The sequence below is a fragment of the Bubalus bubalis genome, chromosome 10 (assembly GCF_019923935.1).
Source record: "Bubalus bubalis isolate 160015118507 breed Murrah chromosome 10, NDDB_SH_1, whole genome shotgun sequence".
In the NCBI taxonomy this organism is placed as follows: Eukaryota; Metazoa; Chordata; class Mammalia; order Artiodactyla; family Bovidae; genus Bubalus; species Bubalus bubalis.
In genome coordinates, this window is record NC_059166.1 from 99,995,389 (window position 1) to 100,014,098 (window position 18,710).

Genomic DNA, 18,710 nt, shown 5'->3' on the forward strand with positions numbered 1-18,710 from the left:
TTATCACAGTCCCAAGTTGTTGAGTTCATATGTTCCCTACATGATGGAAGTTGTTGGGTCATTATCTAGTTCTGATGGGGCATATAGAATAGAGATCCTTAATCCTCAGTGAGTTGCTCATCTCTTGCCTTTTTGGAGTGTGAATCCCCATAACGGGATTCAGTTCAGACACTCAGTTGTGTCTGACTCTTTACATCTCCATGGACTGCAAGCATACCAGGCCTCCCTGTCCATCACCAACTCTCAGAGTTTACTCAAACTCATGTCCATTGAGTCGATGATGCCATCCAAACATCTCATCCTCTGTTGTCCCCTTCTCCTACCACCTTCAATCCTTACCAGCATCAGGGTCTTTTCAAAAGAGTCACTTCTCACATACAGAGTTGTCAAATGGCATTAAAACATGTATAATATCATACAAGAAATGAATAGCCAGTCCAGGTTCATTGCAGGATATAGTAAGCTTGGGGCTGGTTCACTGGGATGACCCAGAGGGATGATATAAGGAGGGAGGTGGGAGAGGGGTTCAGGATTGGGAACACGTGTACATTCGTGGTGGATGCATGTTGATGTATGGCAAAACCAATATAATATTGTAAAGTAAAAAAAATAAAAATAAAAAATAATTTAAAATTTTTTAAAAAAGAGTCACTTCTTCACATCAGGTGACCAAAGAGTTGGAGTTTCAGCTTCAACATCAGTCCTTCCAATGAACACCCAAGACTGATCTCCTTTAGGATGGACTGGTTGGATCTCCTTGCAGTCCAAGTCACTTCCAAGAGTCTTCTCCAACATCACAGTTCAAAGGCATCAATTCTCTGGCACTCAGCTTTCTTTATAGTTCAACTATCACATCTATACATGACCCCGGGGTGGGGGGGGGGATACAAAACATAGCCTTGACTAGACAGACCTTTGTCAACAAAGCAATGTCTCTGCTTTTTAATATGCTGTCTAGGTTGGTCATAACTTTTCTTCCAAGGAATAAGTGTCTTTTAATTTCACGGCTTCAATCACCATCTGCAGTGGTATTAGAGCCCCCCAAAATTAAGTCTGCTATAGTTTCCACTGTAGCATCTATTTGCCCATCTATTTGCCATAAAGTGATGGGACCAGATGCCATGATCTTGTTTTCTGAATGGTGAGCTTTAAGCCAACTTTTTCACTCTCCTCTTTCACTTTTATTAAGAGGCTCTTTAGTTCTTCTTCACTTTCTGCCATAAGGGTGGTGTCATCTGCATATCTAAGGTTATTGATATTTCTCCTGGAAATCTTGATTCCAGGTTTTGCTTAATCCAGCCCAGAGTTTCTCATGATGTACTCTGCATATAAGTTAAATAAGCAGGGTAGTAATATACAGCCTTGACCTACTCCTTTTCCTATTTGGAACCTGTCTGTTGTTCCATGTCCAGTTCTAACTGTTGCTTCCTGACCTGCATACAGATTTCTCAAGAGGCAGGTCAGGTGGTCTGGTATTTCCATCTCTTTCAGAATTTTCCACAGTTTGTGGTGATCCACACAGTCAGAGGCTTTGACATAGTCAATAAAGTAGAAGTAGATTTTTTTTTTTTTTTCTGAAACTCTCTTGCTTTATTGATGATCCAAAAGATGTTGGCAATTTGATCTCTGGTTCCTCTATCTTTTCTAAATCCAGCTTGCACATCTGGAAATTCATGGTTCACGTATTGTTGAAGCCTGGCTTGGAGAATTTTGAGAATTACTTTACTAGCGTGTGATATGAGTGCAATTGAGCAATAATTTTAGCAGTCTTCGACATTGCCTTTCTTTGGGATTGGAACAAAAACTGACCTTTTCCAGTCCTGTGGCTACAGCTGAGTCTTCCAAACTTGCTGGCATATTAAGTGCAGCACTTTCACAGTATCATCTTTTAGGATTTGAAATAGCTCAACAGGAATTCCATCACCTCCACTAGTTTTGTTCATAGTGATGCCTCCTGAGGCCCACTTGACTTCACTTTCCAGGATGTCTGGCTCTAGGTGAGTGATCACACCATCCTGATTATCTGGGCCATGAAGATATTTTTTTGACAATTCTTCTTTGTATTTTTGCCACCTCTTCTTAATATGTTCTGCTTCTGTTAGAGCCATATTATTTATGTCCTTTATTGAGCCCATTTTTGCATGAAATATTCCTTTGGTATCTTTAATTTTCTTGAAGAGATATCTAGTCTTTTCTAGTCTATTCTTTTCCTCAATTTATTTGCATTATTCACTGAAGAAGGATTTCTTATCTCTCCTTGCTTTTCTTTGGAACACTGCATTCAAATGGGTATATCTTTCCTTTTCTCCTTTGTCTTTTGCTTCTCTTCTTTCCATAGCTATTTGTAAGGCCTCCTCAGACACCATTTTGCTTTTTTGCCCTTTTTTTGGGGGGAGGGGGAATGATCTTGATCCCTGTCTCCTGTGCAATGTCATGAACCTCTATCCATAGTTCATCAGGCACTCTGTCTATCAGATCTAGTCCTATAAATCTATTTTTCACTTCCACTGTATAATCGTAAGGGATTTGATTTAGGTCATACCTGAATGGTCTAGTGGTTTTCCCTACTTTTTCCATTTAAGTCTGAATTTGGCAATAAGGAGTTCATGATCTGAGCCACAGTCAGCTCCTGGACTTGTTTTTGCTGACTGTATAGAGCTTCTCCATCTTTGGCTACAAAAAATATAATCAATCTGATTTCAGTGTTGACCATCTGGTGATGTCCATGTGTAGTGTCTTCTCTTGTGTTGTTGGAAGAGGGTATTTGCTATTACCTGTGCATTCTCTTGGCAAAAGTTTATTATTAGCCTTTGCCCTGATTCATTCTGTACTCCAAGGCAAAATTTGCCTGTTACTCCAAATGATTTTTGGCTTCCTAATTTGCATTTCCGTTCCCCTATAATGAAAAGGAAATCTTTTGGGGGTGTTAGTTCTAGAAAGTCTTTTAGGTCTTCATACAACCATTCAGCTTGTTAGGGCATAGACTTGGATTACCGTGATACTGAATGGTTTGCCTGGATATGAGCAGAAATAATTCTGTCATTTTTGAGGTTGCATCCAAGTACTGCATTTTGGACTTTTTTTTTTTTTTTTTTTTTTTTTTTACTATGTTGGCTACTCCATTTTTTCTAAGGGATTCTTGCCCACAGTAGTAGATATAATGGTCATTTGGTTAAATTCACTCATTCCAGTCGATTTTAGTTTGCTGATTTGTAACATTTTGACGTTCGCTCTTGCCATGTCTTATTTGACCACTTCCAATTTGCCTTGATTCATGGACCTAACATTCCAGGTTCCTATGCAATATTGCTCTTTATAGCTTCAGACCTTGCTTCTACAACCAGTCACATGCACAACTGGGTGCTGTTTTTGCTTTGTCTCCATCTCTTCAGTCTTTCTGGAGTTATTTCTCCACCGATCGCCAGTAACATACTGGACACCTACCGACCTGGGGAGTTCATCTTTCAGTGTCCTATCTTTTTGCCTTTTCATACTGTTCATGGGGTTGTCGAGGCAAGAATACTGAAGTGGTTTGCTATTCCCTTCTCCAGTGGACCACATTTTGTCAGAACTCTCCACCATGATCTGTCCGTCTTAGATGGTAGTACACAGCTTGACTCACAGTTTCATTGAGTTAGACAAGGCTGTGGTTCATGTAATTTTATTGGTCAGTTTTCTGTGATTGTGATTTTCAGTCTGTCTGCCCTCTGATGGAGAAGGATAAGAGGCTTATGGAAGTTTCCTTATGGGAGAGACTGAAGGGGAAACTGTCTTGTACTTATTTTCTGTTGCTGGATGGAGCTGTGTTCCCTCCGTGCTATTTACCTGGGCCAAACTATGGTGGAGGTAATGAAGATAATGGCGACCTCCTTCAAAAGATCCCAAGCAAGGGGATTAGAAGAAATTAAAAACTGGAAGAATAAATCTGTAGTCTGATTACTGCTGTTTATTTTGTAATCACAGTGACCTTTGATGTTCAGATTCAAAAATGAAAAATTTAAGGATTTCTTCATTTGTGGACTAATTTGTTAAGGCACACAACTATGAACCAAGGGGTTATAAGAGGGCAATGGAACAGTTAATGGTGATGTGGACAGAAATTCCCATATGGGATTTGCCTCTATTATAAAAATCGAACATGATATAATGTTAAACTGGATACTATGAAATGATGTATTGCAATAAATAGCAGCTGCTCTTTTGCTTATCCACATCCTGAAGCTGCATAGCCAAATGTTCCCTGTGCTGTCTTTTCATTACAGTGAATTTTCTAATTAACAGACTTATTGAGATAAAATGAACATATCATAAAATTTTCCCTTTCAAATGTATAATTCTGTGTTTTCTGATGTTTACAGAATTGTGCACCCATGACTACTATTAAATTTTAGCATATTTTCTTTCCCCCAAAAGAAAAGTAATGTGCATTAGCAATCACTCCTCATCCCTACCTCCCCTGAGCACTTGGAAATCATTGATTTAATTTCTGGGTCTGTAGATTTTCCGATTCTGGAGAATTAATTTAAATGGATTTATAAAATATATGAGCTTTGGTAATTGAATTCACTCAGTTTACATAATACAGTCAAGATTTTCCACTTGTTGTATAGTCGCTAAATCATGTCCCACCCTTTTTTGACCCCAAGGACTGTAGCCCACTAAGCTCCTCTGTCCATGGGATCTCCCAGGCAAGAATAGTGGAGTGGGTTGCCATTTCTTTCTACAGGGGATTTTCTGACCCAAGGGTCAAATCCACATCTCCTGCATTGATAGATGGTTTCTTTACCACTGGGCCAACAAGGAACCCCATAAACTTTTCATGTTATGGCATTATTAGTGCTACATTCTATTTCATTTCTGCATAAAATTTAATTGTACAGATATGCCATGTTTTGCTTACTTATTCATCAGTTTTTTTGTTAGATACCTGTGTTGATTATGTGGGCTTCCCTGGTGGCTTAGAGGGTAAAGCGTCTACCTGCAATGCAGAAGACCCAGGTTCAATCCCTGGGTCGGGAAGATCCCCTGGAGAAGGAAATGGCAACCCACTCTAGTACTCTTGCCTGGAAAATCCCATGGATGGAGGAGCTTCATAGGCTACAGTCCATGGGGTTGCAAAGAGTCGGACACAACTGAGCGATGTATACAACATGTGTGTTGTATATATGCTATTATGAATAATATTGCTTTGGTCAATTAAGCACAGATTTTTGCATGCCCATATATTTTCATTTCTTTTTGCTATGTTCCTAGGAGTGGAAATGTTGGGTCATATGGTAAATCAATGTCTAGCATTTTGAGGAACAGTCCCAAAGTGGCTGCCTCGCATATAGTCTTACTGGCAATGTATAAGAGTTCAGATTTCTCCACATCTTCATCAGCTCTTGTTTGTTTGTTTTGTCTCTCTTTTTTAAGTTTAGCTATTTTACTGGGATTGAAAGAAATTTGATAGGCTTTCCCCTACTGATTATTAATGTAGAATATATTACCATTTGTCTAATCACTGTTTTTGTACATTACTGGGAGAAATATCTGTTAAATCATTTGCCTACTTTTCAGTTCTTTATCTTTTATCATAATTTTAAGAGTATATGTTCTGAATATCAGTCTCATCAGATATATAATTTGCAAATATTTTCCCATTATATAAGCTATAATTTCACCATTTTATATTTATTATTTATAAATTTGGCTGCACATTGTGTCCTAGCTGTATGCAAACTTAGTTATAGAATATAGGATCTAGTTCCCCGACCAGGGATCAAATCCAGGCCCCCTGTGTTGGGAGCACAGAGCCTGAGTCACTGGACCACCAGGGAAGTCCCTACTTCACTTTTTTTTTTTTTTTTTAAATATCAGTCCTTTGAAATTGAGCATTTTGTAAAAATGATAATGCATTTCCATTTATTTTACCTATGTCACATGGGCTTTTGATGTCATATATAAGAAGTCATCATCTAATTCAAGATTCAAAGGTTGATTTATATGTTGTCTTCTAAGAACTCTACAGCTTTACCTCTTAAATTTCCATATATAAAACTTTAAATTTTTGTATTGTATGATTTAATATATGATTCTAAATGTATCCTTTGTGGCTGATATCTAGTTGTCTCACACTGTTTTAAAAAATTGTTTAATTGTCTTGACATCCTTATAGAATATCAATAGACCATAGATGTGAAGATTTATTTCTGAACTCACAAATCTATTCCATTGTCCTATACATCATTATACCAGCACCACACTGTCATAATTATTGTATTTTAAAATTAGTTTTGAAGAAATGTAAGTCTTCCAATTTAATTTTTCTTCTGCAATATTGTTTTGAACATTCTGAGTCCCTTGCATTTTCAAATGAGTTTAGTGATCAGGTTGCCAGTTTCTGCAAAAAAAGTCATTTGGGGTTTCAAGAGGATTTCACTGAACATTATATCACCTTGGGGAATAATTCCATCTTAATAATGTTAAGTCTTTCAGTCAGTGAACAAGGAATATATTTATTTAGATCTTTAATTTGCTTCCATGATGTTTTATAGTTCTCAGTGTATAGGTTTCAAACTTTGTTAAATTTTTTCCTCAGCATTGTGTTCTTGTTGATACTATTTTAACTGTAATTATTTTCTTAATTCAACTTTGGATTGCTCTTTGCTAATGAAGAGAAATAAAATTGATTTTTGTTTATTGGTGTTAAGCAATATAACCTTGCTGAACTCTTTGATAAGTTCACAGTCTTTTTGTAGATCTCTTGGAAATTTCTACAAAAAAGGATCACACCGTTTCAAAAAAAAGAGAGTTATACATATTTTATTTTTCCAGTCAGAATGTCTTTTATTTCTTTTTCTTTAGTAGTTCCTCTGACTAGAGCCTTGAGAATTAGGTGGAATTAAAGTGATGAGAACAGGCATTAGAGTATTCTTCCTTCTCTTAGTGGCCCAGTGATCAGTGCTTCACTGTTAATTGTGCACTTTTCATATAAATTTTTTAACAGGTTGAGGAAGTTCCATTAGGTCCATAGTGTTTTTGAGTCTTTATTTTTCTTTCTTTCTTTTTTTTTTAATTTAAATTTATTTATTTTAATTGGAGGCTAGCTACTTTACAATATTGTATTGGTTTTGCCATACATCAACATGAATCCGCCACGGGTGTACACGTGTTTCCCCTCCTGGCCCCCCTCCCACCTCCTTCCCCATACCATCCGTCTGGGTCATCCCAGTGCACCAGCCCCAAGCATCCTGTATCCTGCATTGAACCTGGACTGTTGATTCATTTCTTAAATGATATTATACGTGTTTCAATGCCATTCTCCCAAATCATACCCCCCTCCCTCTCCCACAGAGTCCAGACTGTTGTTACACATCTGTGTCTCTTTTGCTGTCTCGCATACAGGGTTTGTTTTATTTAGTTTTTAATCTTGAAAGGTACAGACATCTCTTGATAACCATGAAGGATTTGTTCCAAGATACCAAAATCTATGGGTGCTCGAATCCCTGACACAAAATGGCAAAGTGTTTACATCCAATCTACATACATCCTCCTGTATGCATTAACTCATCTATAGAGTAGTTATAATGCTTAGTATAATAATAATGCATATGTAAATGGTTGTAAATACAATGTAAATATTATGTAGATATTTATTGGCATGCAACAAATTTAAGCTTTGCTCTTTGCCATCCTGTGGAATTATATTTTTTCAAATAGTTTTGATCCATGGTTCATGAAATCTATGGATGCAGAAATTGGATATGGAGGGCTGACAGTTAATTTTTGTCAAATATTCAGTTCAGTTCAGTTCAGTCACTCAGTCGTGTCCGACTCTTTGCAACCCCATGAATTGCAGCATGCCAGGCCTCCCTGTCCATCACCAACTCCCGGAGTTCACCCAGATTCATGGCCATCGAGTCAGTGATGCCATCCAGCCATCTCATCCTCTGTCGTCCCCTTCTCCTCCTGCCCTCAATCCCTCCCAGCATCAGAGTCTTTTCCAATGAGTCAACTCTTCGCATGAGGTGGCCAAAGTACTGGAGTTTCAGCTTCATCATCATTCCCTCCAAAGAAATCCCAGGGCTGATCTCCTTCAGAATGGACTGGTTCGATCTCCTTGCAGTCCAAGGGACTCTCAAGAGTCTTCTCCAACACCACAGTTCAAAAGCATCAATTCTTCAGTGCTCAGCCTTCTTCACAGTCCAACTCTCATATCCATACATGACCACAGTAAAAACCATAGCCTTGACTAGATGGACCTTTGTTGGGAAAGTCATGTCTCTGCTTTTGAATATGCTATCTAGGTTGGTCATAACTTTCCTTCCAAGGAGTAAGCGTCTTTTCATTTCATGGCTGCAGTCACCATCAGCAGTGATTTTGGAGCCCAAAAAAATAAAGTCTGACACTGTTTCCCCATCTATTTCCCATGAAGTGATGGGACCGGATGCCATGATCTTCGTTTTCTGAATGTTGAGCTTTAAGCCAACTTTTTCACTCTCCACTTTCACTTTCATCATATACTTTCTACATATTGAGATGATCATGTGGTTTTGTTCTTAATTCCATAGAAATGGTGATTTTATTTTATTTTTTTTTAATTTTAATTCTGAACCTACCTTGCAAGTACATCCACATCACTGTGGTATTCAATACTGTTTACAGTTTGCTTGGCACAGTGTTCTGATATTAAGATTTTTGCATCCACATTCATAGGTATATTGTTCTGTAGACTTCATAGCATTGTATTTGTCTGATTTTTGTGCTATGGTAATCCTAACTACAAAGTCCCTCTAGTCAAGGCTATGGTTTTTCCAGTGATCATTTAGGGATGTGAGAGTTGAACAGTGAAGAAAGCTGAGCGCCAAAAAATTGATGCTTTTGAGCTATGAGGTTTGAGAAGACTCTTGAGAGTCCCTTGGACTGCAAGGAGATCCAGCCAGTCCATTCTAAAGGATATCAGTGCTGGGTGTTCATTGGAAGGACTGATGCTGAAGCTGAAACTCCAATACTTTGGCCACCTCATGAGAAGAGTTGACTCATTGGAAAAGGCCCTGATGATGGGAGGATTGGGGGCAGGAGAAGGGGACGACAGAGAATGAAATGGCTGGATGGCATCACCGACTCGATGGACATGAGCTTGAGTGAATTCTGGGAGTTGATGATGGACAGGGAGGCCTGGCGTGCTGCGATTCGTGGGGTCGCAAAGAGTCAGACACCACTGAGCGACTGAACTGAACTGAACTGAATCCTAACTTCATAGAATATGTTAGGAACTTTTTTTTCCCCTCTTCCTTTTTTGGAAATTTATGAAAAATTGGTGTTATATTTTCTTTTAAATATATTGTAGAATTCCCCAGTAATCTAGAATTAGGTTTACTTTGGGGGAAGTTTTTGGTTATTAATTCAATATCTTGAGATAAATTCTGATTTTATGTTTCTTCTTGCATCAATATCAGTAATTTTTTTCAAAGGAATTTGCCCATTTTAGCTATGTTTTCTAATTTATTGCAGGCAAATGTTCATAGTGCTTTCTCATATTCATTTTTATATGCCCTCTTTTATTACCCAGTGTTGATTTGAGTCTCCCTTTATTAAAAAAAATGTTTTAATAAGATAAAGTTTTGTTAGTCTTATTTCTACATCTAATAAACCAATTTTGATTTTAATGTCTTTTACTAGTAAGCCCAACATCTGGGGAACTCAAGGACAGTTTTGTTAATTTAATTATTGTGTTTTAGGCTATGCTTTTCTATCTTTTCTATGACTTTTTTTTTTTCTTTTTTGTTAAATCTAGACATGCTAAATAGTGTAATTTAGTAATTTTTGAAGTCACATTCTCCAGTTTATTCTCCAGTTTATTTGCTCTTGCTGCTGTTCGTTGTTTTTATTGCTCCTGCTTCTTGTTTATTTAGCAGCTTTCCTACAGTCTGTAAAGTTTATATTCTGTGTCATCTGTGGGCACTGAAGCCTCGGTTCAGTTGGTTAAATTGTCAGGTCATAACTGGGCAGATGTTTCCTTGTCCTAATCTACTGTTTTCTAGTTTTTGTTTGTAAGGGCTGGGTATGTGTTTGAAGTCTGACTTTAAGACTCTATCATGTAATTTCCATCTTGGCCTTTGTGTTCACTTCCTGCTTGAGCAGAGCCTCAGTAACAGCCAGGGATGAGAGATCCAGGACTTGTCAGGTTATTCCTGGCATACGTAGCCTTGCACATGCCCAAAGATTTTCAGCTTCCCAGGAACATATCTCAGATTTCAACGTTTCATATGCAGATCTCTTTGGCTTTATTGTTGAGTACTCCTCCTCAGTCATCTGTGATGTGAGGAAATTGCTGTTTATTTTATTAATAAGATGTACCCAAGCAAAAGACTGTTTACTCACAGTGAACAAAACCTTAATCAGATCAATTAAGGTGAGCCCAATAACTGGGACTTTCAATGAATTGCCCTACAGGACAAGTGCTGATGACCCCTTGGGACTGGGACTTTGGTGCAGCTCCTAACCTGTTCTGCCTTCTATAAGGATGCTTGGGTGTTGGTTTTCACAGTTACTGTGGTTGTGAGGCTAGTTTTTTTTTTTTTTTTTTTTCTGTTGTTTGGTTTTGAGACTACCAAGATGCTGGTAATGGAATAATGAGAAGAGGACAATTGAAAATGTTGTAACATTTGCTATTTATTTTATAGTTATTTTTCTTTAATAAATGTTTCTCAGATTATTGCAAACCTTTGGCTAATTCCCAGAGTACTGAAAGTTGATTTTGATAGCTTTTGCCAATTTCTCAGTGCTTTTAAAGAGAAGTAGAATTTTGCAGGTCTTCACATGCCTTTCTAGAAGTGCTTCCCAGTGACTAACTTTTAAAACACTTCATAAATAAATATGGTACCTTGAGGACAAGATTTTTGTCTCTTTTCAAAACTAATTTTCCTTGATTCCTAGTGACTGCCACATATATGAGGACTCAATAAATATTAGTTGAACAAATTAATTTATTGACTTTTTTGTTGACAAAATGAAAGTCAATGTGAATTAAATCTCAAGAAAAGTGGATTGAGTGTACATAGTATATTGAAAAGACTACCTCCAGCATTTTTTGGCTGCAACTCTGTGCCAGCTATATGTTTATTGCTTGCTCCACACTATTTAATTTAACCTTCACAACAACCACCTGCAGTTTCACTGAAGTTAGAAATATCCTGTAACCTTCTCAAAGCAATACAGTTAGCAAGTGGTTGAATGAGGAGTGAAACCAATAAACTAAATCTTGAAGTAAATTTGTCTATAAAACATAATATTGCCAATTCCCCAAACATAGAATTTGAGAGCTTTAAAATGTCATGGAAAATATCAGGGAATAGACATATATAAAAAAAATGCAAGTAAATTCCAGAAGTAATAATTTTCTTTTATATTCTTCTTTTTTCTGACCTAAATTCGACCAGTTTGGAATTTAAAAATAATAATTTACCTACACCATAGATTGAAATAACTAGCTTCATTTTTCATCACTCAGGGGAGTCCTGTAAAAATCAGCTGCTTACATGACAGAGAGCATAGTCCTCTCCGGGACAGCAGACAACTTCCCCTCTACTTGGCCTATCCAGGGCTTTCCCCTGCCTCTGTTGACACTCTCAAGACTCTCCTCTGTCCTTTCCTTCTCTCAGTACTGTGGTTTATGCTGCTAATACCTTATGTTATATGATACATATAACAAAATATGATTATGTGATGTCATATAATTTTATTTAATTAATGTGTTTGCTTATATCTGCTCCCTGCTTTAAATTCCAATGACTCTGCATTGTTTGAATCATAGATTCTGAACTATTCCATCATAGGAGACTCCAATAGCCAGTACTAAACAGAATTGTTTCTTCTTCTTCGCTACTTCCATCAAACATCGATTTACTATTATTTGAGGGTATATGCCACTGAAGTTGAAAGTAAAGGTTTTGAGTTTAAATCTAAAATGTTTTGCCTTCAGGTTTCCTTGCTGTCCCTTTTGAGGTGTGTGGACTTGCTTAGTAATGTCACTTTTATGAGTCTAATTTTGTTCATCTATTAGATGGAACAGATTATACCACATTGACAAGATTATCAATAAGACTTACTGGTGTAATAAATATATTTAGCAGAGTGTAAGCTCCACCTGGAGAAGGAAATTGCAACCCACTCCAGTACGCTTGCCTGGGAAATCCCATGGACAGAGGAGCCTGGTGCGCTATAGTCCATGGGGTTGCAAAGAGTTGGACACGACTGAGTGAATAAGCACACAAGCTCCATAAGTTCCTAGTATTTGGTAACTCATAATTGTAAATCCAGTTTTTGGTCTCTCACATGTTTGCTTCAGCTGTGGCAGCTCTACATCTCTTGCTTCATCTTAGAAAGGAAGTTCTAGGATCCTGTGTCTTCTCTCTGTCCCACAAAGTCAGGACTTACACTGAGAGATTCTGGTTTATTTTCTCTAAGTCAATGCCCTGAAGCACCCTGGTTGTACATCTTCTCCCAGGGAAGCAAAGCCCAGCTGGTGCTATCTGTGGCTGTCGGGAGGAGCTCATGCAAGCCTCTGCACAGACTGCCTTTCTGTGGGCACCTGCCTCCCACTGCAGGTAAGCAGGGTGCTGGCTGTACTGATAGCTGGATGTGTGCATCCTCAGATGTGAGGCCCCTTTTTTGCACTGTTCTTGAGGGAGCCCATTAGTAAGTTGTAGGATCTATGACTATTTGTTGAGGTCCACAAACAATTTGCTGTGAGCTTTTGCACTTTTTCTCTGCTCCTGGTTGTCCCCAGACTCTTGCTGATTCCCTTAGTAGTCTAGGTGGGGTGACACAGAATTGGGTCACTGGGGCAAAATCCATAGTACTGGGGAATGTGGGTGGTCACTTTGCTCTTAACTTTCTCAGCGGGGAAGAGTGACGACCAAGAGTACTTTTCTTGGCTTTTGGGGGATGGAGTCTTATAGGTAGAGTGAAACTATCACACAGGTAAAATGAAACTTCTTACCCCTTCAGAGTATCTGTTCTCAAATGGTTTGCTCTTCAAGTGCTGGGATCTCCAGGCTTCCTTGAAGGTAATTCTTGTTCATAGGCAGTTTTTAAAATCAGTGTTTTTAACAGGGGATGAGATGGGGAATGAGGGCTGGATCCTCCAATTCTACCATCTTGATGATGTTAACTCACTGTTCTCTTTTCCTCTCTAAACCAGACATTACTTTATCTCCATCCTTTTTATGCAGCATCTCTTCACCATGAATTTGCCTGTGTTCTGTGGGAATATTTGTCCTTCTAGAGTTTAATGAGAGACTGTATAGTGAGTCCCTGAGAGCTGAGACTTAGTGGATCTTCCTCACTGTGTCCTACAATATCCAGTGCTTATTAGTTACTCAATAAAGTTTAGTTAAATATAATTGCTTCCACTTTGCAAGACAACTATTTCCAGATATCTACTTTGCTTTGGCCTTTTTAAGCTTTTCTGAGATTTTTTTGTTGCAGATTTTATCAGGAGTTGTTCTGTTTCCTGTTTACTCACCCTTGAATTAAAAGAAATAGGTTTAGATATTTTTCTAGTCACAGCTGTTATCATCCCTTTGTATGCACAGTACACAAGCTTTCTGATGGAATAATCCCTTATATGTCAGTCTGTAAAAGTACAGGTATACAGCTTTTAATCAATATTTACTGTCAGATGGCCATTCATTTAGTTTACATTTTGTGAATATATTTGGGCTGTCTTCCTTTGAAGACATCAATTATTTATATTGAAGCATATGAGATAAGCTTTTATTCTTTTTTGTGTCTTGCAATTGTGAATTTAAAATTATTGTTGCTCTCTTGGCCACACTTCTTGACAGGCTCTTTTTCTCATTAACATCATTTTTCCCAAAGCAGCTTACACATTACTGTATATAATGCACAGCTCTTAGCTCCTTTTTCTGCACTGAGCTGAGCTCTTACAGCTCAGTGTAGGGCAGATTTGGATAGACATACTATTAGACTATCTGACTGGGGGTGGAAGTGGACACACATTTAACTTTCTGTTTTTCTTCTCATTAATATTCCCTTTATCATAGTGTCTGCAGTAAGCTAAAATCTATTCCTCGCTGTTTCTCAAGTGCTATAATATTTTGGCCCGTGGGCTTATATTTATAGGAGATGCTTTTATGTTTCATTCAACATCCATGAATATATTAATTAATTGAGATATATTATTAAAAATTCTGCTTTATATCTTCAGGAAAATTATATTGAGAAATTGGAAAAGATTACACAAGGTATAAGTAATATCATAACCATATAAATTTGGACAGCCACTGTGTTTGATAACTTTTAATATTATCTAGTCTAATGGATTACAGATAGCTGGTAAAACATTAAGTTGGGATATGTCAGGTCTGTGTGTGTCAGGTATTTCCAGAAGAGTCTAGTACTTGAATAATGAAACTACATAGAAACTGCCCTCACTAACTCTAGTTAGCACCACCCAATCTATTATGGATCTGAATAGAACACAAGAGTAGAAGGGTGAGTGTGCTCTTTGCTTAAGCTGAAATATCTGTTTTCTCTGGCCCTCTGATGTCAATACACCTCATCCATAAGCCTGCAGACTCAGACTGGGTCTTACCCCACTAACCCCTTAATCCTGAGCCTTGATCTTGAACTGGGGACTCATAGCATTGCATTATTTTTTCTCTCTACCACTGGATTTCCTGGGCTTCCAGCTTACAGATGGTGGGAAGTCTGACCCTCTCTAAGCACAAAAACTCATCCATTATCATACATTTATATATGTACATGTATATGTGTGTGTGTGTGTATATATATATATATATATATATAGCTCTCTGTGTATTCATCTCTATGTATCTATCTTGTAGGTTCTGTTTCTTCTGAAAACACTGACTACTATAACTGAAAATTTCTGTTTTCTTGACAGACTGCAGTTTGTTTAAGCATATATTATAGATATTTGGAAATTTTGTGAGAAACAGGGCAAGATAACTACGATCACAGTGATACAAAGAAATACATAGTTGGTTGTCACCATTACACTTTCTGTTTCCTGTCATCTTTTTGTTTTCTGTGCTTTTATGTATTCTTTCTCCTTTCATTCTCATAAGTCATTTTTCCTCCATTAATCTATTCACTCCAATTGATAACATCAAATTATTAATTGCTGTTAAGTTATGTCTGACTCTTTGCAACCCCATTGACTGTAGCCTTCCAGGCTGCCCTGTCCTTCACTATCTTCTGGAGTTTGCTCAGATTCATGTCTCTTGAGTCAATGATGCCATCAGACAATCTCATTCTCTGTCACCCACTTCTGCTCCTGCACTGAATCTTTCCCAGCATCAGGGTCTTTTCCAATGAGTTGGCTCTTGGCATCAGGTGGCCAAAGTATTGGAGCTTCAGCTTCAGGATCAGTCCTTCCAATGAACATTCAGAGTTGATTTCCTGGTTTGATTAGTTTCACCAGCTTTGACTGGTTTGATCTCCTTGCTGTTCAAGGGACTGTCAAGGGTCTCATTCACCACAACAGTTCAAAAGCATCCATTCTTTAGTGTTCAAACTTCTTTATGGTCCATTTCTTAGATCTGAACCTTACTACTGGAAACATCATAGCTTTGACTATATGGACTGTTGTGGGCAAAGTAATGTCTGTTTTTAATACACTGTCTAGATTTCACTTCAGTAACTCAGTCATGTCTGACTCTGTAATCCCATGGACTACAGCTCGCCAGGTTCATCTGCTGCTGTTGCTGCTGCTGCTAAGTAGCTTCAGTCATATCCTACTCAGTGCGACCCCATAGACGGCAGCCCATCAGGCTCCCCCGTCCCTGGGACTCTCCAGGCAAGAACACTGGAGTGGGTTGCCATTTCCTTCTCCAATGCATGAAAGTAGAAAGTGAAAGTGAAGTCACTCAGTTGTGTCTGACTCTTAGCGACCCCATGGACTGCAGCCCACCAGGCTCCTCTATCCATGGGATTTTCCAAGCAAGAGTACTGGAGTGGGGTACCATTCCCTTCTCTGGCCAATATCCCTTCAGTTCAGTTCAGTTCAGTCTCTCAGTCGTGTCCTACTCTTTGCAACCCCATGAATCGCAGCACGCCAGGCCTCCTTGTCCATCACCAACTCCCAGAGTTCACTCAGACTACCGTCCATTGAGTCAGAGATACCATACGCCTTCTTATCCTCTGTCATCCCCTTCTCTTCCTGCCCCCAATCCCTCCAAGCATCAGAATATTTTCCAATGAGTCAACACTTCACATGAGGTGGCCAAAGTACTGGAGTTTCAGCTTCAGCATAATTCCCTCCAAAGAAATCCTAGGACTGATCCCCCTCAGAATGGACTGATTGGATGTTCTTGCAGTCCAAGGGACTCTCAAGAGTGTTCTCCAACATCACAGTTCAAAAGCATTAATTCTTCGGTGCTCAGCTTTCTTCACAGTCCAACTCTCACATCCATACATGACCACTGGAAAAACCATAGCCTTGACTAGGCGGACCTTTGTTGGCAAAGTCATGTCTCTGATTTTCAATATGCTATCTAATTTGGTCATAACTTTTCTTCCAAGGAGTAAGTGTCTTTTAGTTTCATGGCTGCAGTCACCATCTGCAGTGATTTTGGAGCCTAAAAATATAAAGTCTGACACTGTTTCCCCAGCTATTTCCCATGAAATGATGGGACTAGATGCCATGATCTTATTTTTCTGAATGTTGAGCTTTAAGCAAACTTTTTCACTCTCCTCTTTCACTTCATCAAGAGGCTCTTTAATTCCTCTTCACTTTCTGCCATAAGGGTGGTGTCATCTGCATATCTGAGGTTATTGATATTTCTCCTGGAAATCTTGATTCCAGCTTGTGCTTCTTCCAGCCCAGCATTTATCATGATGTATTCTGCATGTAAATTAAATAAGCAGAGCAAAAATATACAGCCTTGATATACTCCTTTTCCTATTTGGAACCAATCTGTTGTTCCATGTCCATTTCTAACTGTTGCTTCCTGACCTGAATATAGGTTTCTCAAGAGGCAGGCCAGGTGCTCTGGTATTCCCATCTCTTTCAGAATTTTCCAGAGTTTATTGTGTTCCACACAGTCAAAGGCTTTGGTATAGTCAATAAAGCAAAAATAGATGTTTTTCTGGAACTCTCTTTCTTTTTAAATGATCCAGCAGATGTTGTCAATTTGGTCTCTAGTTCCTCTGCCTTTTCCAAAACCAGCTTGAACATCAGGAAGTTCATGTTTCATGTATTGTTGAAGCCCGGCTTGGAGAATTTTGAGCATTACTTTACTAGCATGTGAGATGAGTGCAATTGTGCAAGAGTTTGAGCATTCTTTGACATTGCCTTTCTTTGAGATTGGAATGAAAACTGACTTTTTCCAGTCCTGTGGCCACTGCTGAGTTTTCCAAATTTGCTGGCATATTGGAGTGCAGCACTTTCACAGCATCATCTTCAGGATTTGAAATAGCTCAACTGGAATTCCATCACCTCCACTAGCTTTGTTCATAATGATGCTTTCTAAGGCCCACTTGACTTCACATTCCAAGATGTCTGCCTCTAGGTCAGTGATCACACCATTGTGGTTATTTTCGTCGTGAAGCTCTTTTTTTGTACAGTTCTTTTGTGTACTTTTGCCACCTCTTCTTAATCTTCTGCTTCTGTTAGGTCCATACCATTTCTGTCCTTTATGGAACCCATCTTTACATGAAATGTTCCCTTGGTATCTCTAATTTTTTTGAAGAGATCTCTAGTCTTTCCCATTCTGTTGTTTTCTACTATTTCTTTGCATTGATCACTGAGGAAGGCTTTCTTATCTCTTCTTGCTATTCTTTGGAACTCTGCATTCAGATGCTTATATCTTTCCTTTTCTACTTTGCTTTTCGCTTCTCTTCTTTTCACAGCTATTTGTAAGGCCTCCCCAGACAGCCATTTATCTTTTTTTCATTTCTTTTCCATGGGGATGGTCTTGATCCCTGTCTCCTGTACAGTGTCACAAACCTCAGTCCATAGTTCATCAGGCACTATATCTATCAGATCTAGGCCCTTAAATCTATTTCTCATTTCCACTGTATTATCATAAGGGATTTGATTTAGGTCATACCTGAATGGTCTAGTGGTTTTCCCTACTTTCTTCAATTTAAGTCTGAATTTGGCAATAAGGAGTTCAAGAACTGAGCCACAGTCAGCTCCCGGTCTTGTTTTTGTTGACTGTATAGAGCTTCTCAATTTTGGCTGCCAAGAATATAATCAATCTGATTTTGGTGATGACCATCTGGTGATGTCCATGTGTAGAGTCTTCTCTTGTGTTGTTGGAAGAGGGTGTTTATTATGACCAGTGCATTTTCTTGGCAAAACTCTATTAGTCTTTGCCCTGCTTCATTCCGTATTCCAAGGCCAAATTTGCCTGTTACTCCAGGTGTTTGTTGACTTCCTACTTTTGCTTTCCAGTCCCCTATAATGAAAAGGACATCTTTTTTGGGTATTAGTTCTAAAACGTCTTGTAGGTCTTCATAGAACCGTTTAACTTCAGGTTCCTCAGCATTACTGGTTGGGTCTTAGGCTTGGATTACTGTGATATTCAATGGTTTGACTTGGAAATGAACAGAAATCATTCTGTCGTTTTTGAGATTGCATCCAAGTACTGCATTTCGGACTCTTTTGTTGACCATGATGGTTACTCCATTTCTTCTAAGGGATTCCTGCCTGCAGTAGTAGATATAATGGTCAT